At 42.8% G+C, this 21276-nt stretch overlaps 2 long non-coding RNA genes across 2 annotated transcripts in view; both read left to right on the forward strand.

Moving 5' to 3' along the window:
* LOC140694596 (uncharacterized) overlaps positions 1-21276 on the forward strand; it is a 490643-nt gene that overhangs the window by 382724 nt on the left and 86643 nt on the right. The gene's annotated exons all lie outside the window — the stretch shown is intronic.
* Positions 320-13736, forward strand: LOC140694600 (uncharacterized). The gene is made up of 3 exons (XR_012070184.1): positions 320-514; positions 9812-9937; positions 13465-13736. It is a non-coding gene; the product is annotated as an uncharacterized lncRNA (long non-coding RNA).

The raw sequence follows: 21276 nt of genomic DNA on the forward strand, positions 1-21276 counted from the left end.
GGCCAGGGGTGGGAGGGTAGTAACAGGGAGGGGAAGGTGAGCAGGGGAAGTGGGGCTGGCGGGGTGTGTCCTGGCCCAGGGCAGTCGTGGTTCTAGTTCTGTGCCAGGACCCAGTCGGTGGCGGGGTGAAAGCTCTGGGAATGGAGACCCGGCGGGACGAGCAGGAGGGGCCCCAGCCGGCTCCTCCCGGCCCCAGTGGCCAGGTCCGGTAAAGCAGGAGACCCACCCGAGCAGTTTGCGCTGTAGGCGGGAGGAGGAGGGGCGCGCACGCGCAGACGGACAGACGCGCGGACGCCGGAACCGCCCAGAACGCGTGGAAGCTGGCGGCAGCCGGTTGCTCCTGGACCAGCTCCTGGAGGAGGAACACGGCCTGGGGTCTGGGCCGCCGCTTGCCCTCGGCTCGGCTGCCGCTGCTGGGCAGTTAAGGGGGCGCTAGTGGGGGCCGCTGTTCAGGGAGCCGGCGGGTGACGCCTGGGCTGTGCAGCTGGGAAGGCGCACAGGGAGGGGTGCGGAGGTGAGGTCCCGGCCGCGCGTCCCGCTAGGACCCTGAGGCGGGTCCCAGCCGCCGCTGTGGTTCGTGGTAACCCCGCTATTAGTAGTTCCTGAACCCCGCGTTTGTGCCGCCGCTTACACCCGGATTTAGGAGAGCAGGTACAGCCCCAGGAGGTGGGAGTGTGCTGGACGGCTCCGGAGCATCTCCAACCAGCCCTCAGACCATGGCCTGCTCCTGGGAGGCGGGTGCGGTGCGGTCGCGGGGCCTCGGATGGAATGGGGGCTGCCCCATGAGAGCCCCTGGATTTGCTCCCATCTTCCCCGCGGGCTGACCTTGGGGGCGGCCTCTAAAGCCCCAGGTTCATGGGACTCAGGTTACAGGTCAGTCTGCTCCTGGGAGGTGGGCTCGGTGCGATCAGTGTGCTGGGATGGCTGCAGCAGCAGCAGGAAATGGTTGCAAACCCCGCTCTCTCACAGGGCAGCCCCAATCAAGCCATGGCATCCACCGCCAATCCCTGACAGCACAGCACCCGCCTTCCAGGAGCAGGCTGACCTGTAACCTGAGTTCCACGAAACTGGGGCAGCAGAGGCCAAGCTCAGGCCATGCGCTGGGGAGTTTGAAACAAATCCACGGGCTCCCATGGGCAGACCCCATAACCCGCCACTGCCTTCGACCACACCGCGCCCTCCTCCCAGAAGCAGGCCGACCTGCGGACCGTGCCTGGAGCAGCAGAAGCCGAGCCCTGGACAGGCCGTGGGGGAGATGGGGGCAAGTCGACCAGTTTGCCAGGTCGCTGCCCATCTCCCTGCCGCTGCCCCAGGTTCGTGGATCACTTTTTTTCAAGTCAGTGGGTTCCTGAGAGGCAGGTGCGGTGCAGTCAGGTGGCGGGGGCTGCGGGGAGGGGTGCTGCCCCGATGGGAGCAAGTCCACCTGCTCCCATCTCCCCCAGGGCCAGACCTGGGGACGGCATCCGCTGCCTCAGGTTTGTAGGACGCATGTCATGTCAGCCTGTCCCTGGGTGGAAGGCTCAGTGTACTCGGGGCAGCCTCAGTGGCTGACAAGGATTGTAGATGTGGGCTCTAGCCCACCATAACTAACTCTCCTTTCTTCTCTTGCTTCCTCAGTTGGTGGCTGTATCGGCTTTTTCATTATAGGTTATTGCTGGATAATGAACATAGGTTTCTGTGCTATATAGAAGAAACTTTATTTAAAATCTCTTTTTATATATAGTGGCTAACATTTGTAAATCTCAAACTCCCAAATTTATCCCTTCCCATCCCCTTACCCTGGTAACCTTTAGATTGTTTACTAAGTCTGCAAGACTGTTTCTGTTTTGTAGATGAGTTCACAGTGTCTTTTTCTCTCTTTTTTTAGATTACACATATGAGTGGTATCATTTAGTATTTTTCTGTTTCTGGCTGCTTTCACTTAGAATGACGATCTCTAGCTCCATCCATGTTGCTGCAAATGGTTTTGTTTTTTCCTATTCATGGTAGAGTAGTATTCCAGTGTATAAATATGCCACAACTTCTTTATCTAGTCATCTGTTGCTACATTTAGCTTGCCTCCATGTCTCGGCTATTGTATACAGTGGTGCTATGAATACTGGGGTGCAGGTATCTTTTCACATTGGAGTTCTTTCCCGTTATATACCCAGATGTGGGATCGCTGGGTCATAGGCTAAGTCTACTTTTAGTTTTTTGAGGGATGTCCATGCTTTCCATAATGACTACACCAAGCTGGATTCCCACCAGCAGTGTAAGAGGGTACCCTTCCCTCTACAGCCTCTCTAGCATTTATCATTCATGAACTTCTGAACGATGGCCATTCTGACTGGTGTGAGCTGATACTTCATTGTAGTTTTGATTTGAATTTCTCTGTTTTTTAGTGATATCGAGCATTTTTTCATGTGCATATTGGCCATTTGTGTCTTCATTGGAGAAATGCTTGTTTAGGTCTTCTGCCTATTTTTGGATTGAGTTGTTTTTTTTCTGTTATTAAGTTGTATGAGCTGTTTATATATTCTGAAAATTAAGGCTTTGTTAGTCGTATCATTTGCAAATATTTTCTCCCATTCGTAGGTTGTTGTTTCTTTTTGTTTTACTTATGGTTGCCTTTGCTGTGAAGAAATTTATGAGTTTAATTACGTCCCTTTTGTTTATTTTTTCTCTTATTTCCATTGCCTGGGTAGATTGCCCTAGGAGAACTTTGATAAGATTTATGTCAGATAATGTTTTGCCTATGTTTTCTTTTAGGAGATTTATCATGTCTTGTCCGTCTGCATCTTAAGCCTGTACTCTAGATCTGTGCTTCAGTTTTGAATTTTGAGCTTCTTGGAGAACACCTACTCTTAGCTCATATGTCAGATTCAACATGTCTAAAGCTGATTTCATAATCATTTTTCTTGCAGCATCTCCACTTATTCAGTGGTATAATCATTCTTCCGGTCTTGAATACCCTAGGCTTGGAATGGTCTTTGATTTATATTTCTCTCACCACCCTCCACATATTGTCGGCTTCTGGAACTGTATGCTTTTGGTTTCAAGCGTCTATTCTGATTGCTGATACTCTGATGAAGAGCTTTCATCCCTGATACATGAGTTTTTCCTTCTGCTGAATTCTTGGATATTCTCTCCCCCCGCTTTCAGTCAACCTACAGTTTTGACGCTCCAACATCTAGAGTCAAGTAGAGACTTACCGCAACCATATCTCAGCCAGGTAGTCTCGACCTTCCATCATTTTGGCCTTACCTTATGTGTTCCAATCATTATGTGACTTAGCCTCCTAGGGTAACCTGTGCCTTATTAAAAACCAGGAGTCACCAGCCTTTTCCTATCCAGTCTTCAGTTAAAACAGCTTAGAATTGCCCTGAGAACTAGTTGGAGCCCCATTCCCTTCATAGAGTCTTCCCTATTTACTCCAAATACTTCTAGCTCCTCTTTGTATTCCTGCAATGTTTATGATCGGTAGCCTGTAATCTTGGCTTTGAGTACTGACTTGGTACCATTCCCCGGTGGTTTCCAATGTGTCTCCTCACTTAGCTGGTAACTGGAGAAGACTCCCTTGTTCAGCCTCCTTTATAACCCTCACCCTGCTTAGCATCGGGCCATAGCAGGCATCCAGGCAGTGCTTATCTACTTTATTTATTCGCAGGGATGGTGGTGTGGATTATTGCTAATAACTATTAATTCAGTGTTGCAATTAAAAAAGAAAGCCAAGAAAATCCATAAAACTTTATCTCCATGTTCAGTTTAGCTCTTTACCTCAATAGTTTTCTTAACTCTGTGTTTACATTCACATAGTGTTCAGTGCTTGTACAGTTCCCTGAGGCAAGCAGGTGAGATATCATAATGTTTGACTTTCACGTTACATTTCATATTGGATATATTTGTGCAATGACAAAACCTTCTTTTATAAGTAAACAGCTGGAATCCCAGAGAGACTAAGAGCCTAACCCAGGGTCACCTGGTTAGAGTTTGGCACAGGTCAGGATTGCGTTTCACATCTTCCAGCTGATCCTCTTCCAGTGCCTTTTCATTCCAGTGCTGGGAAATGTAGCCCCATCAGCCAAACGGCCAAGTCGCATTGCTGCCCCTTTACCTGCCAGTGATGGCAGTGCTACAAAAAATGGCAAAGGAAAGGTCAGAAATAGGAGTGATAAAAGACATGGAAGTGCTGGAAATGGATCCTCAACCTCCTCCTCCCTATTTGAGCGCCTCACAATTGTCCAACTCTGACAGTGCTGTTCATTGTTTATAACGGAGTCTTTAAAATCAGACTGATCTTTTATAGGACATGCTTTTATCCTGGTCCCTTTCCTGCTAGTAGTCACCGTCATGGGCAGAAAGTGCCTGACTGGGCTCTGTTTGTCACGTTGGTGGGAGGGAAAATGGGAGAGGGAGCGTGTTGAACTGAAGCCGAGCTATTTACAGCTCTGTTGTTCTAGGATCAGAGCAGTTCCACTCTTGCTTTCATCACCTCTCCACCTCCGAGTCCAGCCACCCACTCCTGCCTGCTTCCCCACATGCCACGTCCTGGGGGAGGACAGGGTGGTGGGCAATGCCACCTCCGCCCTCCGCTCTGGGAGGTGCAGGGGTCTGCTTTAACTTTTGAGCTGTTTTGGTAATTGGGCTTTTCCAGCTTTTCTAGACATCTCCTTTCCAGCTCTGAGAAATTGGAGATGTAACTTAACCGTACATGGACTATATTGATGTATTCAGTGGCATTAATGTGATGTTGTCTTTAAGGTGTTCTGTGACTGGATAGGAGGTTTTTAACTCACAGGATGCTTCACATCCAATTCTAAAGGCCTACAGGATGCAGGTGTAATTCAAGTTCTTACATGTCTGTAAGGCAGACATGAACATTATTTGATAATATGACCATATGTTCATAGATTACGGTTAGTCCGCCGGCTCTGTATCTAATAAAAGTTTAAATTCCAAACGCTTGAAGAAAATTTGCGGACCATGTCTTTTTGCCTGTAACTAGTTGCAAAAACTGAAATCACAGCTCTACCACAAGCCACAGTGTTTCCCAGTAGAGAAAGCCCTCTACTTTTACAACCTGTAAGTAATGCGGTGGTTCTTTGGGTGAGATGAGGGATGCCACAGTATTTTGTAGGGATAGTAGAGTGGCATGACAAGTATTCTGGGACTGGTTACAGTTGAATCTCTACTTCCTGTATCCTGGACTGATTACAGAGGCAATGTTAGTGCGATAACCAGCTTCTGAATGCAAGTGTAGCTAGGAAGACAACAGAGAAAATAGAAGGGTTATAAAGTAATGGAGGGACTTCATAGCAGTACAAATGGTGACTTTGAGACCACCAGCTGCTGACGTGAACTTGGCAAGAATTTGTGAGAAGCGGTGGGTGTCATTGCAAGCAGGAGAGTCCTGCAGCTTTTGGGGTGAACAGGCAAAGGGGAGAGCAGATATGGTGGCTACCCAGGGTCTATTTGTGTCCTGAATGTGAAAATGTCTGGTCCCCTGTTCAATTTGCAGCCACAACTTCACATGACTCAGGGCATTATTTCCACCAGAAAACCATAAAAACATAAACAACCTCTGTTTCCCAAAGTGTTTGTTCTCGATCTGAGATGATTGTCCTTTGGTGGGAGGTAAGTGGGCGATGGGGCCTATTACATCACCCCCTTTCACTGGAAGTCTACCTCGCTGCTTTTCACCCGACTCCTAGAGGTGCTGTCATTCTGTTACACCTAGGCCTGTAAGACGGGCTCGACTGAATCCTCACGTGAAGAGGAATGGTTACGTGCAGTTTTAAAAAATTGCTTGGGTCATGTGGTCCTTTGTTCCCTCCATTGGAAATCACTAGTCCAGAGCAAGTAGTATGCATCTATAGAAACTATATTGTTTGTAAGATGTCTTCAGAAGTTTTGCAGTAGGTTTAAATATTTGCTTGGTGATGGCATCTTGATTGTTTGAAGGAGGCAACCCTCACTAGGGGCTTTGTGTGCTTCCTGTCTGAGAGTTCCTTTACTGGCAGTAGAGTGTTTGTAGGCAGAGTTAGAAAGTTACCTGGTCTGAGAATCTGAATTTGCCCACAGCTGGGAATTGGCAGAAGAGTCAGTTATGGAAGGAAGGCTTTAGGATTATCTGGTAACAGAGTTCTGGTATCCAAACCCTGGGAAACCTCAGCTTTTGTAGAGTATGTTCTGTAACAATAGGCTATTGGATAATTTTAACACTTGTTATGGGATGTAGAGTTGGGGAAAACCTTAAAAATGAAAGAACCTTAAAAGAGAATCTCCAAATATTTTAAAGAAGACAGTTCTCAGAATGAGAGCTTTTCTGCAAAAGACTAGTCCTTCACTTCACAGGGGAAGCAGGGAGCAGGTGTAACTGCACTTACGGTAACTTAAAAGGTAAACCTTACCCTCCCACTTGGCTGTTTCCTGGTGTACGTTCATCTTCCACATCTGTAGTTTCAGACATGATGTGTCATTTTCTGGTACTCCATTCTGCTTCTGAGTGACAGACTGACACAAAGACACATAGCAATTGAAAAATTGCGCAAAGGACTTTATTGTTAAAAATGTAGACCTGTGGCAGGGTGCTGCATTTGCAACTGACTTTCAGTACAGAGAACACTTAAAAGAATGCAGTGTTATTTCTTTTTTTATTCCTTTAAGCCTTTGAATAGAAGGTTTTCTTTGCAGAGTTTCTGGAGTACATCAGAACAAGCAGGAACTAAAAATACCTTTAAGAAAGCACCAGTATAGACGTTGCTTATAGTCTGGTATGTGTATTAAAGTTAATTCTTTAAAGCAGGAAGTTGTAACACTCAATTTCTTAAGCATATATAAACATTCTTGACTCAGTGACATTCTTTGTGAGGTGAAGCTGCTTTTGCTTCCATTCTGAGCATTGAAATGCCTTCTATGATTCTTCTACCAGTCCTCAATATTTTATTTTCCCTCTGTTGTGAACTTGTTATTAAACCTGAAGCAGATATAAATATCATTAGCTTGCTACATATGTAGATATTCAGTGTTACATAGTCAGAAAGTTTGTGTACATCACACGTATCTACTTAATTCCCCCTTTTCCAACTGTGTTCCTGATGAAAGGATGGTGGGAAATGGCATTATGGGGATATGTCTTACAGTACACAGTGTTTTCCCTTTTCCCTCTACCAGATCTGGATATTCTTTCAGCTTTCGGCTTCTAGACTTACTAGCTCTTTTTCTTAAGCCAGGTGTAAATCATCCCCCTGCTCACACACACATGCGTACACACACACACACACACACACACACACACATTCTGCCGTAGGGAGTAGTGTGCACCATCCCATCCTCCCACTCCAGCTCTGGACCCAACCACTGGAGGCAGTGTCTTGCACGAATTCATTTATAAGTTCCTTTTTAAAACTCGAGTGGTCGGGAAAAACTACTGATATCCACACCTAGTAGGCAGGCCCTCAAGGACAACTTCTATGGTTAATGCCAGGTTATCTTAATGTTTGAGTACCTGGGTTTCATGTCTTCCTCTACCACCTGTGTGACCCGTGATTTCCACATTTCTGTCTCCCGCTAGACTTTTTCTCTCCAACTCTGGACTCTTACAGTCTTCTGCTGATTTGACATCTTCACTTGGAACTCTGATATCTTAAAACCAACATGTGTGAAAACTGAGCTCTTGGTCCTCCTACCCCCCAAACTGGTTCTTTCTGCAGCCTCCCCCATTCAGTTAATGGAAACTTAACCCTTCCAGCTGCTTGGGTCAAAAAACGTGGGGTTATTCAGACTTTCACTGACATACCACATGAATTCTGTCAATAGATCTGGTTTAACACTGCCTTTAAAACATATCCAGAACCCAGCCACTTCTCACCATGGCTCCTGCCTCCACTGCTGCTTCCCTGCCCTGAGCCACTGTCCTCTCCTCCTGCACAGCCCTTCTCAGAGGCTTCCCTCCTTTCATCTCTGACCCGTTTCGACAATTCTCACCCGGCAGTCAAGTGAGCCTTGAAAACCTAAGTTAGATTGTGTCGTCCTTCTGCAGTGCCTCCCCATTTCACTCCGGGTAAAAGCCACAGTCCTTACAACGTCCTCCAAGGCCGTACAGGATCTGCACTGACCCTTCTCCGCAGCTCCAGCCGTGCCCCCATTCTGGAACATGCGAGGTGCACGCTGGCCTAGGTGATGGTTATTCCGTCCAACTGGGACTCCTCACATCCTAGTCCTAGTTCTAACCTCAGTCCTCAGTGTGGCCAGCTTTGGTATTTAATACAACATCACCCTCATCCCATACCCTCAACTCTCTTTACCTTGCCCTTTTTTCATTTTTCCATGGTTCCTCTTTCCTAACATGCCACCTCCTCTGCTGCTCTGTTGTGTGAATTGTCATCGTCACCCCCCAACCCTGCTAGACTCCAGCCAAGCTCCGTGAGGACAGTACTTTTGTTTTGTTTATTGATTTATTCCAAGTGCCTAGATTAGTCCTGTGTACATATTAGGCAGTCAAAAATTATTTGCTGAATAAATTAAAAGACTATTTTAAAAATGAATCATCCTTTCAGGAACGGGTGAGGAAAGGAAGCTGCATGAATGAAAATGGTGCAGTAAATAATGATATTTGCCTGTTGTTCTTTGTGTGATATATATATATATATATATGTGTGTGTGTGTGTGTGTGTGTGTGTTTTAGTCTTAATTTGGTATCCCAGTTTCTCAATTTAAAAGCTGTATTAAGGTGTAATTTACAGGCCATAAAATTGACACATTATAATTGTACAAGTCAACAATTTTAGCTATTTGTAGAGTTGTGCAACTGTGTCCTCAAAAAGTCCCCTTGTGTCCGTCCATACGCAGTTCACCCTGCCCTCAGTGGCACCCTGATTTTATTTGTTTTTGTTTTTTTGGCAATCACATCTCAAAAGAATAATTTACACAGCAGTACTAATATAGCTTTGCACTTTTCGAAATGACACACTTAAATATGAAATCAGCGGTCATTGCTGAATGTAGGTAGCAGTATCAGACATTGGTGAGAAGAATGGACTTGAGTGTCAGACTGGCTGCAGTCTTACCCAGCTCCAACATTTACCAAGTTACCCAAATTATTTTCTGCCTCAAGCCCTTTATCTGTTATATGGGGGTAATAATAGCAGCTTACAGAGTTGTTGTGAGGATTAAGCAAGCAGGGAAACAAAATTTAGTATAGTGGCCAGCTTATGTTATTACCTAAGAAATAGCGTTGCAGGTAGAGAGCAAAATTCAAATCAGTTTCTAAAGTATGTGTAAAATATGATCCAGTTCCTGCCTGGTTTGTAAACACGTATGCTTACTGCAGAATGTAAAAGCAGGCTACTTTCCAACAGAAAAGATCATTTCTCAGCATTTCTTTCAAAGGTAGTTGCAAAATCATTCTTACTAAATTTTCTGTGCCCATCTCTGACAGAGCTTTGACACCAGGGAGGTAATTATCTACTATTTTGTTAAAATCATGCTGACCATCAGAAAGTGTTCTCAATTATATTTTAGCCTTTATGTTGGGAAATACTGTGAGACTTCTTCTAAATTAATGGGGGGTGCATTCATTGTAGCTCTTGTAGCCTGATAAGCCTGCACTAAATTATCTTTTTTTAACTTTTAATTAAAGTAATTAATTAATTTCTTGCAGGGGGTTGGTAATTAGGTTTTTATTTATTTTATTTTTAGAAGAAGTACTGGGGATTGAACCCAGGCCCTTGTGCATGCTAAGAATATGATCTTTCACTTGAGCTATACCCTCCACCCTAAATTATCTTTAATAAGGTCTTTTTCTCTGTTTGTTGTTTTCTTTTATGTACAGATACACAAAGCAGGGTCATCAGAAGCCTCTCAATTCCAAAAATAATAATAGTGAAAAATATTTTGCAGTGACAGTGAATCCTTGGCAGATGAGGAAAGATTGTAAAGTCCTGAATGAATTCAGAAGGTATTGTTACATTAACATACATGTAACCATGGTTCTCTTACCTTTATTTTTCACTTTATAATGAAGATACTCCCCACCCGTCAAGGTTGCTTTGTTTGATATAGGGAATATCTGAAGCCTTTTCTGCAAGTTTTTTAAATAAGTAAGAGCAGGTAATTTATCAGAAGTGTGAATGGTGTAATCTGCCCTGTCTAGTATGGAAGCCACCAGCCACATGTGGCTATTGTGAATTGAGATGTTCTATAAGTGGAAAATTCATAATAGATTTTCAAGAGTTCGTACAACAAAAATAATGTAAAATATTTATTAATAAGTTTTAAAAGTGTTAATCACACTTTTGAAATGATAGTATATTGGCTATTTTGGGATAAATATAATTATTACTGGAATTAATTTCACTTGTTCCTTTTTATTTTGTAAATGGGGTTACTGGAAAATTGTGACTTGCACTATGTTTCTATTGACAGTGCTGGCTTCTAACTTATTGCAAATAATATGAAAAGAAAACTTTGATTAAAAACTTTGCAATTTAGTAGTTGATTTACATCATATTAGTTTCAGGTGTACAACACAGAGGCTCAACATTTTTATAGATTATATTCCATTTAAAGTCACCATAAAATAATGGCTATATTTCCCTGTGCTGTATGATACAGCCCTGTAACCTGTCCATTTTGTACATAGTACTTTTTACCTCTCAATCCCCTACCCCCTTCCTGCCTCCCCTCTCCTCTTTCTCCCCATTGGTAACCACCAGTCTGTTCTGTGTACCTGTGAGTCTATTTCTGTTTTATTATAGTCATTAATTTGTTTTATTTTTTAGATATACATAGAAGTTAATACATAGAATATTTGTTTTCCTTTCTCTGACTTATTTCACATAGCATAATACACTGTAGGTCCATCCATGTTATTGCAAATGGCATTATTTTATTTTTTATGGCTGAGCAGTATTCCATTGTGTGTGTGTGTTCATGTGTATATATGTGTGTGTATATATATGTATATATATACATATATATATATATATATATATATATATATATATATATATATAAATATACCACAACTTCTTTATCAAGTCATCTGTCAGTGAACATTTGGGTTGTTTCAGTGTCTTGGCTATTATAAATAGTGCTGCTGTGAACATAGGGGTGCATGTGTCTTTTTGAATTATATTTTTCTCCAGACATATACCCATGAATGGGATTGCTGGATCACACGTAAGTCTATTTTCAGTTTTTAAGGAACCTCTATACTGTCTCCCATAGTGGCTGCACCAATTTACATTCCCTCCAACCGAGTAGGAGGGTTCCTTTTTCTCTTAAAAGGTCAAAAATTCTCTACATTTATATACTTTCCTTACAGTTTAGGACACAATTTGGCAAAAGCCAGATAGAAATTAATAGGAGTAAATACAGTATTTTTTTTAAATGTCCATGCATTATGGATAGATATGTTACTGATGAGTTGGTTCCCTTTTTTTGTAGATGCAGAAGTTTTTATAGCTTCACAGACATTTCAGTCTTGCAGAGAGAAAAATTTCTTTGCATTTTGCTGAACTTGTCCGGGTGGCTTTATCGAATTTGGTCCAGGCCTCCAGAGGTGAATACACATCCAAACCTGAACCATTTGAATGTCTGCAAGAGTTTAAGAGTCTAGAATGTCAGATCTGGACTATAACTCTGGTGAATGACATCAGTGAGTGGACTCAAGAAAACTCCATTTGAGTGCAAAACCTTTCATAATTGAAAAAAGGCTTTGAAATTGTGGCAAAGCCAGAGACTTTTATGTCACATATGGCCACAAACACATGGGGACAACCACAGGCCTTCTGGAGTGCCAAGGGAATTCCATGTGAGGAGTCCAGCACTCACAGGAATCCAGCAAGTCCCTGCCAGCCAGAGCACCTTCATTGCTACTGTGCAGTTTTGAGCAAATGTCTTTTCATCAGGTTCAAATTGGTTTGTTGTTATTTTATTGCATAAAAAAAATCAAACAACTTCTTGCTCCCTTGATGAAAGTAAAAGCAAACATTTTCTGATTTCTTTTGAAAGAGACAACATGAGTCTATGAATCTAACCTCATCTGTGATGGTCTGCAGCTGGGAGCAACCAGATCAGTGTCAGCCCCATTGCAGCCATTGGCTGGGAGCCTGCATGTTATCTGGAATGATATTTGAAACATGTCACACTAGCCGTGTCTTCGCTGTGGGCTGGGAGGCGAGTCAGTCAGAATCTGCATTATGGAATGTATGTTTCAGATCCAAAGCTAGGAGATCTTTTTTAATAGCCAGAGAATATAGTCATAAATATATCTATTAATGTATTTATGCAAGAACAATTTTAAAGAGTTTTTTATTACAAAAATTTACCCCCCAAAATTGAAAATGAAAGAACAGTGGAGTTAAAAATCATCTGTACCTTAAATATACATAAAGAAACTTAAAATCCTCTTAAACATTTTTTTGTTCAAATGAAGATGTTTTTCCCTTCCAAAAAGGAAAATTATTATTTCACATTTTTTTTGCTTTCTCCTTTTATTATATATTCCATATCAATGAATATAATTCTTTTAAATCCCTTTTAATGGCTGTTTAACACTATATTGAACAGATATGCAAATAGTCCTAGGTTTCAGAAATTTAAAAAGTTGTCATTACAATACCACTGCAAAGAATATTTTGGTGTTTCTATTTTTAGTTACTAATTTGGACTAAAATTAACAAGTTTGCTTTTCTTCATCTAAAACATTGGTTATTTTATGAATGAACTGTAAGGATTTTAAATAACTTTTCAGTAATTTCAACAAAGAAATTATCTTTTTTTAACATTTTTTATTGATTTATAATCATTTTACAATGTTGTGTCAAATTCCAGTGTTTAGCACAATTTTTCAGTCATTCATGGTCATATACACACTCATTGTCACATTTTTTTCTCTGTGATTTATCATAACATTTTGTGTCTAGTTCCCTGTGCTATACAGTGTAATCTTGTTTATCTATTCTACAATTTTGAAATCCCAGTCTATCCCTTCCCACCCTCTACCCCCCTGGTAACCACAAGTCTGTATTCTCTGTCCATGAGTCTTTAGATTCCACATATGAGCGATCTCATATGGTATTTTTGTTTCTCTTTATGGCTTACTTCATTTAGAATGACATTCTCTATGAGCATCCATGTTGCTGCAAATGGCGTTATGTTGTTGGTTTTTATGGCTGAGTAGTATTCCATTGTATATATATACCACTTCTTCTTTATCCAGTCACCTGTTGATGGACATTTAGGCTCTTTCCATGTTTTGGCTATTGTAAATAGTGCTGCTATGAACAAAGAAATTATCTTTAAGGCAAAAATGTATGATGGTTTGCAAATCTATTTTTATTATATCTTCACTTTTACCAGTGTCATATGAGTGTGTGTTTGCACAAGTGCTTTAACTACCAGCAACGTAAGAAAAATCTGTGTATTAAAAATGTGAAAATAGTTAGCTTCCTTGTTTGTGTTTTCATTCTCCCAATATAGGTTTTGGATGACAAGCTTGTATTTGCAAAAGTACTCAGCCTGTGGGAGGTGCTCTGTACATACGCTGAGATACTGCACATAAAATTGCCTCTGAAGCCCAATGATCTGAAAACCCGGTCCTCAGCCTTTGATAATTTCAGCTGTTTTATGAAAGTCCTCCAAGTGGATGAAAGTATCATCAAGCAGGAGCAAGAAATTTTCATTACCCTATTTGAGAAGAGCTGCGTGAATGACTTTTATATTCAGGATAGAGATACATTCTTCAATCCAGCCACCAGAAGCCACTATGTAAGTCTAAACCGAGTTTAGCTGCTGTCTTGTGGGTGATATAGAACCTGCTGCTGAATTATCAGTGATTTGGTTTGGTTGGTTTGGTTGGTTTGGTTTGGTTTTTAAAAGCTGCCCATAAAAAGGAAAAAAGAGAAAGAAAAGAAATATGCCTACAGATTCCCGTTAGGATAGTAAAGAGTGGCTGGTTAGTTACCCTGTGTACACCACACGCTCTCTTAGAATCTTTTCAGGTTTACTTCATCCTTTCTCAGATCAAGTATCAAGTAAGGGACAGTGTTAAAAAAAATTCGGGATAAACAGGCTTGTGAGCTCCGGGATCTGCAAGGCAGCTTTCCCTCCCCATGGTGTAAGTCAAATGGCAGAAATGAAATAAAGCACCTCATGTATCCTCCGGTGTTAACAGGAAAAGGCTAATCTTCTTGACCTTGTTTCTTCCTGGGTAAAATGAAGATAATATGTCGGGAGGCGACAAGCTCATTTACGGCAGGAATCATGTTGTCTGGTTCACTGCTGAATCCTAGGCACCAGGAAGGCTGAGTTTAACGAGTGAGTGAATGAATGAACTGTAGTTCCCCCAGAGTTACCATGTGGGGCAGTGCAGATTAGCAGCTAAGAGTATAGACTCGAGAGGGGAGGGTACAGCTCAAGTGATGGGGTGCACGCTTAGCACGCATAAGGTCCTGGGTTCAGCCCCCAACACCCCCTCTAAAATAGACAAATAACCCTAATTACCTCCCCACACCCCACCAGAATTACCGTATTATCTCCCCGCCACCAAAAAACAAAAAGAAAAGTGGCCAAGAGTGTAGAATCCTGCTGGAACACATGTGCTGGTTTCTTGCTGTCGACCTTGTCAAAGTCATTTAGCCTCTGTGTTTGTCAAGTTCCTCATCAATAAAATGTGAATAATAATAGTACCCACCTCGTAGAGTTGCTATGGGGGTTAATGAATCTGTGTCAATGTTAGAACAGCCCTGGCCAATACTAAGTACTTTGCATCTGTCAGCTCTTTTCATAATTACTGATAGATGTTATTATCAACCAAAGAAGAATTAGTTCTTTCTAAGGGAAATGCATGTTAGACCATTTCATTTATCATTTTCTGTAATTCAGGCTTTTTCCCTCTGAAATTCCATTTTCTGTCTGTGCACTAGAAAACCACAGGGCTTTGCAAATTTCATCTGTCTGGGTTCTTGTCATGATGGCAATACTGCAGAGTGTTGACATTTCTTAGGGACTCCGTCTGAGATGACAGCAACCCCTCAAATTCAGGAGCGCTTCTCTAACTGATAACATCTCGCATGAAATGAAGTTTTTAAAATGTAACAGCTTCAGACGCTTAATGATGCCATAAATGCAAGGATGTTATATCTAAGCTCTTTAAGTAAATCCTGTCATTGAAATAAAGGAAATACTATATTATAGCGCTCTATGACTTTGTTATCTTTGCTATCCACTTATCTGACTCTCTAAGACCAAAGAAAGCAAAGACTGAGATTGATCATTACTACTGTGTGGTACACGTATTTGTGGATGAAGACAATAGTGAAATGCACTGTTTAACATATTAAAATGGACACTAAACAGCTGCTTGATGCACATGCATGAACAGAACAGGGAGCTAGGGGCAGGGAGCAGTCACTGAGCTTCCTGGATCAGAGACACAGCATAGCAGTCCAGCCAAGCAGTCCACATATTTCATATTTATGTCCCAGCAAAATTAGCAGTGAGAGTCTTAAATGAACTTTGGGGACACTTGCAAACAGCTGTCATGATTACTAATGTGGGACACCAGGATTCTACAGTGTTTAGTTGGCATCTGTGCACAACCAGTTCTTTTCCACTAAAGCCTCTTGTAATTGCTGGTCCCACATCTAGGCTGAGGAATCATCTCATGTGGTGTTTGGGAGGGAGGTAAGTGGAGTCAGGACCCATGTTAAGGCTGGGTGGGTAATAATCTGGTTCTAGTACAGGAGAAAGGAAAGTAGGTCAGGTGGGAAGGAGAATGACTGGATTTAAATTTTGTTTCTTGAGTAAGCTAAATATATAACATCATGTCAAGTTTCTTTGTTGTTTATATTCCATGTGCTGTCACCGAAAATCTACTGAATTGTGGGGACAAAAAAGCCTGGGTTTTAGAATTGACCCTGCCCCTAATCAGCCAGAGTCCAGGTTCGTCTGGGTGTCCAAGGAGGAGGCTGGACCATCAGGTGTCCCTCCACTGCAGCAGTTTGGGCACTTGGGTGGCCTAGGATTTTTGCTGTGGAAGACTGTCCCGGTTGTAGGACATTAAGCATCTGCAAGGCTCTCACCAGGTACCCATGGTGGTCCCAGGACTGTAACACCCAAGCGTTCCTTTCCACCCACGTTTGCAAATGACCCTCAAGGGGTTAAAATTAACCCTGGGTGAGAATTATGAAAAATTATATGGTACCTCCATCCCTCCTGGCAAGTGAGGGCCCGTTATTTACAAATGACCACGGAGTGTTAGCACCACATTTTATCAACAGAACATGTGAACAGGTTGTGACAGTGACGTCCACCTGTTTGCTTCTGCTTCCCAGTGCAACTTCAGCCTCCGTCAGAGGACCTCAGCTGCCCCAGCGAACAGGGCCTTCTGTACAGGGAATGGGCTCCTCCTCGAAGCATAGACAAGAAGCAGCCCTTAGATCTCATCAGGTGAGCTGTTGTGGAGAGCACTCCAGTGGGAAGGGCTCAGGGTTGTCCTCATGGCATCTATGTGTGACAGTCCTCCAAGAGTGTTACCAACCAGGAAGCTCACAGGAGCTCTGAGCTTTGTTGCCCCAAGTTTTTACTGCAGGCTTTATTACAAAGCCATGATTTATTGGGTCACTACCGACATGGCTAACCCAAACCCTAACTGTAAGTCAAACCTTTCCCTAGCCCAAACCATTGAGCCCCTTCCTCTCCTGGTGGTCACTCACTTGTCACAAATCTCAAAGCCCCACTCCTCTAATAACATGGTTGGTGTCTCTGGCTGGCCAGTCCCCATCCTGAGTCATCTCATGAACACAAGCCATCCAAGGTTCCACCATGAATAGCAAAGACACTCCTATCTTGGGAAATTTCAAGGCTTTAGTAGTTGCCGTCCAGGAACTGGGAGCAAAGACCTACCAAATTCTTCATTAAACAGGAGTAAATGTTAGATTTCACTTAAATTATAAAATAAGAGAAATTCTCACTGCTTTGCTGTATCTGCTGTTCGACACCGTTTCACTACACCACGTGACTGTAATGTCGCGCTCAGCATGTGTCTTCTCAGAGCACCAGTGCCGGCTGCTCCCCGGGAGCTTACGCTGTTTGGGCAAGGCTGCTGGGGGGAGGGAGGCCAAGGACAACCGAGCAAACAAAAATAATCGGGCGAATAAGGAAACAATGTCAGATTGAAATGAAGGAAATAAGACAGTGTTGAGATGGGAGACTTGGGGGGAAGTGAGTCAAGAAAGCTATCTTTGAGTAGGTTACATGTGAGCTGAGATGGTGATAAGGAGGTTGGACTTTGAGGATCTGGGAAAAGCCACCCCAGGAATAGAGGCAGCTTGTCCATTGGCCCCGAGGCACAAATGTGCTCAGCAGGTTTGAGGAGATACTGGAGCCAGCGCTGGTGAGAGTGATGAGACACGAGGTTTAGAAGGGCATCAGGAGCACGGAAAGGAGTGTAGACTCTAAGTGCAGTGAGATGCAGTCATGATAGTTTAAGCACTAAAGTAATTTTCTCTCACTCACATTTTGCAAAGATAATGTGGAGAATGAATTGCAGGGACCCAGGAAGCAGGGAGGCCGGGTAGGAGGCTCTTGGAGTGGGCCAGATGAGAGATGGTGGGAGCCAGGGAGGAATGCGTTTGGGGAGTGGAGCTGACACGATGCAGTTATGGGCTGGCTGTGGATGGTGAGGAGAAGAGGAGGGTCAAGGTAGCCCCAGGTAGGCCTGGAGCCAAGTGCCTTTTCTTTCTAATCTCAGTGTCCCATGCAGGTGCCCACCTACTTGGGCAAACCTCTTAACCTTCAAAGTGAGGGTTTTAAAACACTGAAGACTTTTTGTTTGTTTCACATTTTACGGAAAGATTCAAACATGTACAGAAGTAGAGAGAACAGCACAGCCAGCCTGCCTGTATCTGTCACCCAGCTCCAGAATTATAAACTCAGAGTCACTGTTGTTGCATCTTTCATCTCTACCTCCTCCCCTCCCCCACTACGGGATCATTTTGAAGACAATCCTACATAGCTTAACCTTTCATTAGAGAAATGACAAGGTCTCTTTCAAATACAATTGGAATATTCCTTTCTTTTTTAGGGTTACAAAATAATTCCCTGATTGTCACAAAAATACAGTTTTAAGTAGTTTTGGGGTTGAAATCAGGATCCAGGCTAGGTTCAGACCTTGCAACTAGCATATCTCTCAAGTGGGTTCTAATCTATAATTTTCCTGTTTCTCATTTTCCTTGAAATTGCTGAGGGGTTTCTCTATTTCCTGTTTGGCTAATTTCATTCTCCCCTGTGGTGTTAGACTTGTTTCTCCATCCTATGTATTGGCTTTAGCTAAGTGATTTGATCCTCCCCTAAAAGCTTGATCTGATTGTGGTTCAACTTTGTGCAAGAATACTTGTTATGTGAAGTTTTGTACTCCTGTAATAAGGTACATAATGTCCAGTTGACTTTCTTTTTTGTGATGACAGCAGCCAATAATGATTGTCACCCGGGATCATTATTTCATAAGGGATTTTATTTCATGTGGTCATACTCTAATTTCCTCCCTCAATTATCAGCAGGATCACAGTCATGAAGAGGCACTTTCTCATTAACCCGGGTTATCCTGTAGAACACAGTTTTAAAAGAGGACACTTGTAAATATGTAAATATTTAAAGTTGATACATTTTTCTTTTCTTTTTAATTTTTTTTTTTCTAATGGAGGTACTGAAGATTGAATCTAGGACCTTATGCATGCTGAGCACACACTCTGCCACTGAGTGTACCCCATCCCCCTTGAGATTCATATTTATATGATATTTTCCTTCTGTTATTTTTGTTTTATGTTATGCAGAATTTGAAGGCAGGGCAATGGGTTTGATGGCTCTTTAATCATTCTTTATGGGCTTTTGGGGTTTGTGTGTGTGTTTGTGTTTGTAAAGCAAACAATTTTCCCACTATTTTAAGTATGTTTGCTAAGGAAATTATGTTGATCTTTTCCCTGCTCCTGGTCCATGTATTCCCTTGTTGCTTCCCACTGGTGGCCCCTTGAGCTCTGTGACAAGACTAGCATGTCGTTAATGCAGGTTGAAGGAGATCTGAAGAGATTTATTCAAGGAGATGAAATTCGTAGACAATGTATTGGAAAGTATTGAGAAAGTTATTCGTTAAGAGAAGGTCTGGGGTTGAAGTGTTAAGTGCACAGAAATCTAAGTGCACCATGAACGACCAAGACAATTATTAACTCCAGGAAAAACAAAGTAGGGAAGAAAATGTAAGTCTAGCAGACAACTTGCTACAGCTGTGAACAGTCTGTACAGAGTCCTAAAAATGTAAAGCAAGGATACTGAGCTGATGAAAATTATAATGTAATTGTATCAAAAGGTTGGAAGAATGAAGGTTTGGGTGTGTAGATGAGATGGGGTTTGAAAGACAGCTTAATCCTCATTTTCCAAAATAGAAGTTTAAATAGGTGATACATAAAGCTGAAAAAATCAGTAGGCTGTGTTACAAGGATATTAGTCAGAGAAAGGGAGTAATTATCCCAAGAGTCAGCAGTAGGAGCTGAACATGGTTGCTTCTGGCCAGGAAATGGGGCGGTTGTTGGGAACTGCTCCTTTTTACAATTGGTATTCGAGAACTGTTTGACTCTTTATTGAATGTATGGTATAACTTTGATAAAAAGAAATCAAAGCTGAATTTTGAAAAATTGATGTTAATAATTGGGGTGTTTTTGACAGAGAGAGATAACAATCAGACAAAACTACATTTGAAGGGATCCTCATTATTTCTAGCCTTTCAGCAAGGACTAGGAGGCAGACATCTGTTTAAGGTTCAAAAAGTCTTTCTGACCTTCTTGCCGACATGTAACCTTGGGAAGTAATGAAATCCCCATCACTGTAAATATCCAGGCAGTGGCTGCCTGACCAGCTCTCTAACTGTAGCAGGGTGTGTTTACCATTGGCCAGTTGGAGCAGGCAACTTCTAAAATTCTTTCAGTTTTGAATTTGGCATTTTCAGGACGGATAGTTGATAAGAATGTATTACAAAAAGCTTAACAAGAAAGAGTCCAAGACATCTCAAACCCATTGCCAGGGTTTTCTCTGCCAGACACCATCCTGAGCCTGCCATCCGTGAGCCAGGCCACAAAGCCCAGTCACATGAGAATGAACACACTTTGTCCCTCCTATCTGATTTGGCATCGGGCTCAGCCCTTTTCCCCATGGAATGGTCCACACCCAGGTCTCTGACGATGGAGCTGGCCTCACAGCAGCCCTGTGAGTGCTGGTCCAGCCCAAGGGGGTTCCTGCGTGAAGTTTCCCAGGACTCCAGGCTGTTCTCAGAGCTGAGTCCCCCCTAGGCTAAGCCCACGGAGCTCATCTCAGCTCCAGCCTGAGCCAGAAGCCTCAGAGAGAACTCAGAGCTGAGGAAATCCACAGGTTTTACCCAGCACTGCCGAGTCAGCAGTGAGCCAGTTGAGGGAAGTATCAGCAACAGCAAGACACACCTGAGCAGCCGTCTCATTGTTCCGCCTCATCCCTAAACCCTCTGTGTCTGCCTGTCTGTGTCTGTCTCCCTTTCAGGATCAGCCTGGTACCACTTCATGCCCTGCCTCCTTTCTTCTAATTTTGCCTCCCTGGCCTGTTCCATCTACTCCAGATTAACTGAGAAACGTTGAGGAGCTTTTAAAACCTAGGAGAAACAGACGTGCTAAATACAAAAAATACAGGGCAGTACCTTCCTCAGTCACATCCATCCTGCCCTCTCCCATTCCCACAATGAGTTTTATAAATATTTTGTCAGAGAGACATTGCACTCCCAGTTGTTATCATTATCAGCCATTTCCTTATTATCTGTGGTTTACCATGCATTTGCTCCCGGGACGTTCCCGAGATAAGGCAGGAGCAGATGACTGAGCCAGTTGTTGATGTCCACTTGTGTCAAGCCTGTTAAGAATGATCTATGGCGGGATTTGTTGAATGTGCCAGACTGTCCAGTGAGTGGTGATGATCCCTTGTAACTGTTCCGGAGTTGGCCTCGTCCCCTCTTTTGCTCTGTTCTCATTTATCTCTCTTCAGCAGGTGAACCAGTGATCTGTACTTCTATGATATGTAAAATACTTCTTATTTCACGGTAGAATTTGGGGACTGCTATGGAAACGCATGTTTTAAGTGTGAATTGAGCCAGGGGTATAAACTTAAAGCCCCCTTGATTTAGAATCAGAAATTAATATGATGGAGGGAGGGAATAGCTCAGTGGTAGAGTGCATGTCTAGCATGCATGAGGTCCTGTGTTCAATCCCCAAAGCCTCC

Source organism: Vicugna pacos, unplaced genomic scaffold (assembly GCF_048564905.1).
Source record: "Vicugna pacos unplaced genomic scaffold, VicPac4 scaffold_65, whole genome shotgun sequence".
Classification (NCBI taxonomy): Eukaryota; Metazoa; Chordata; class Mammalia; order Artiodactyla; family Camelidae; genus Vicugna; species Vicugna pacos.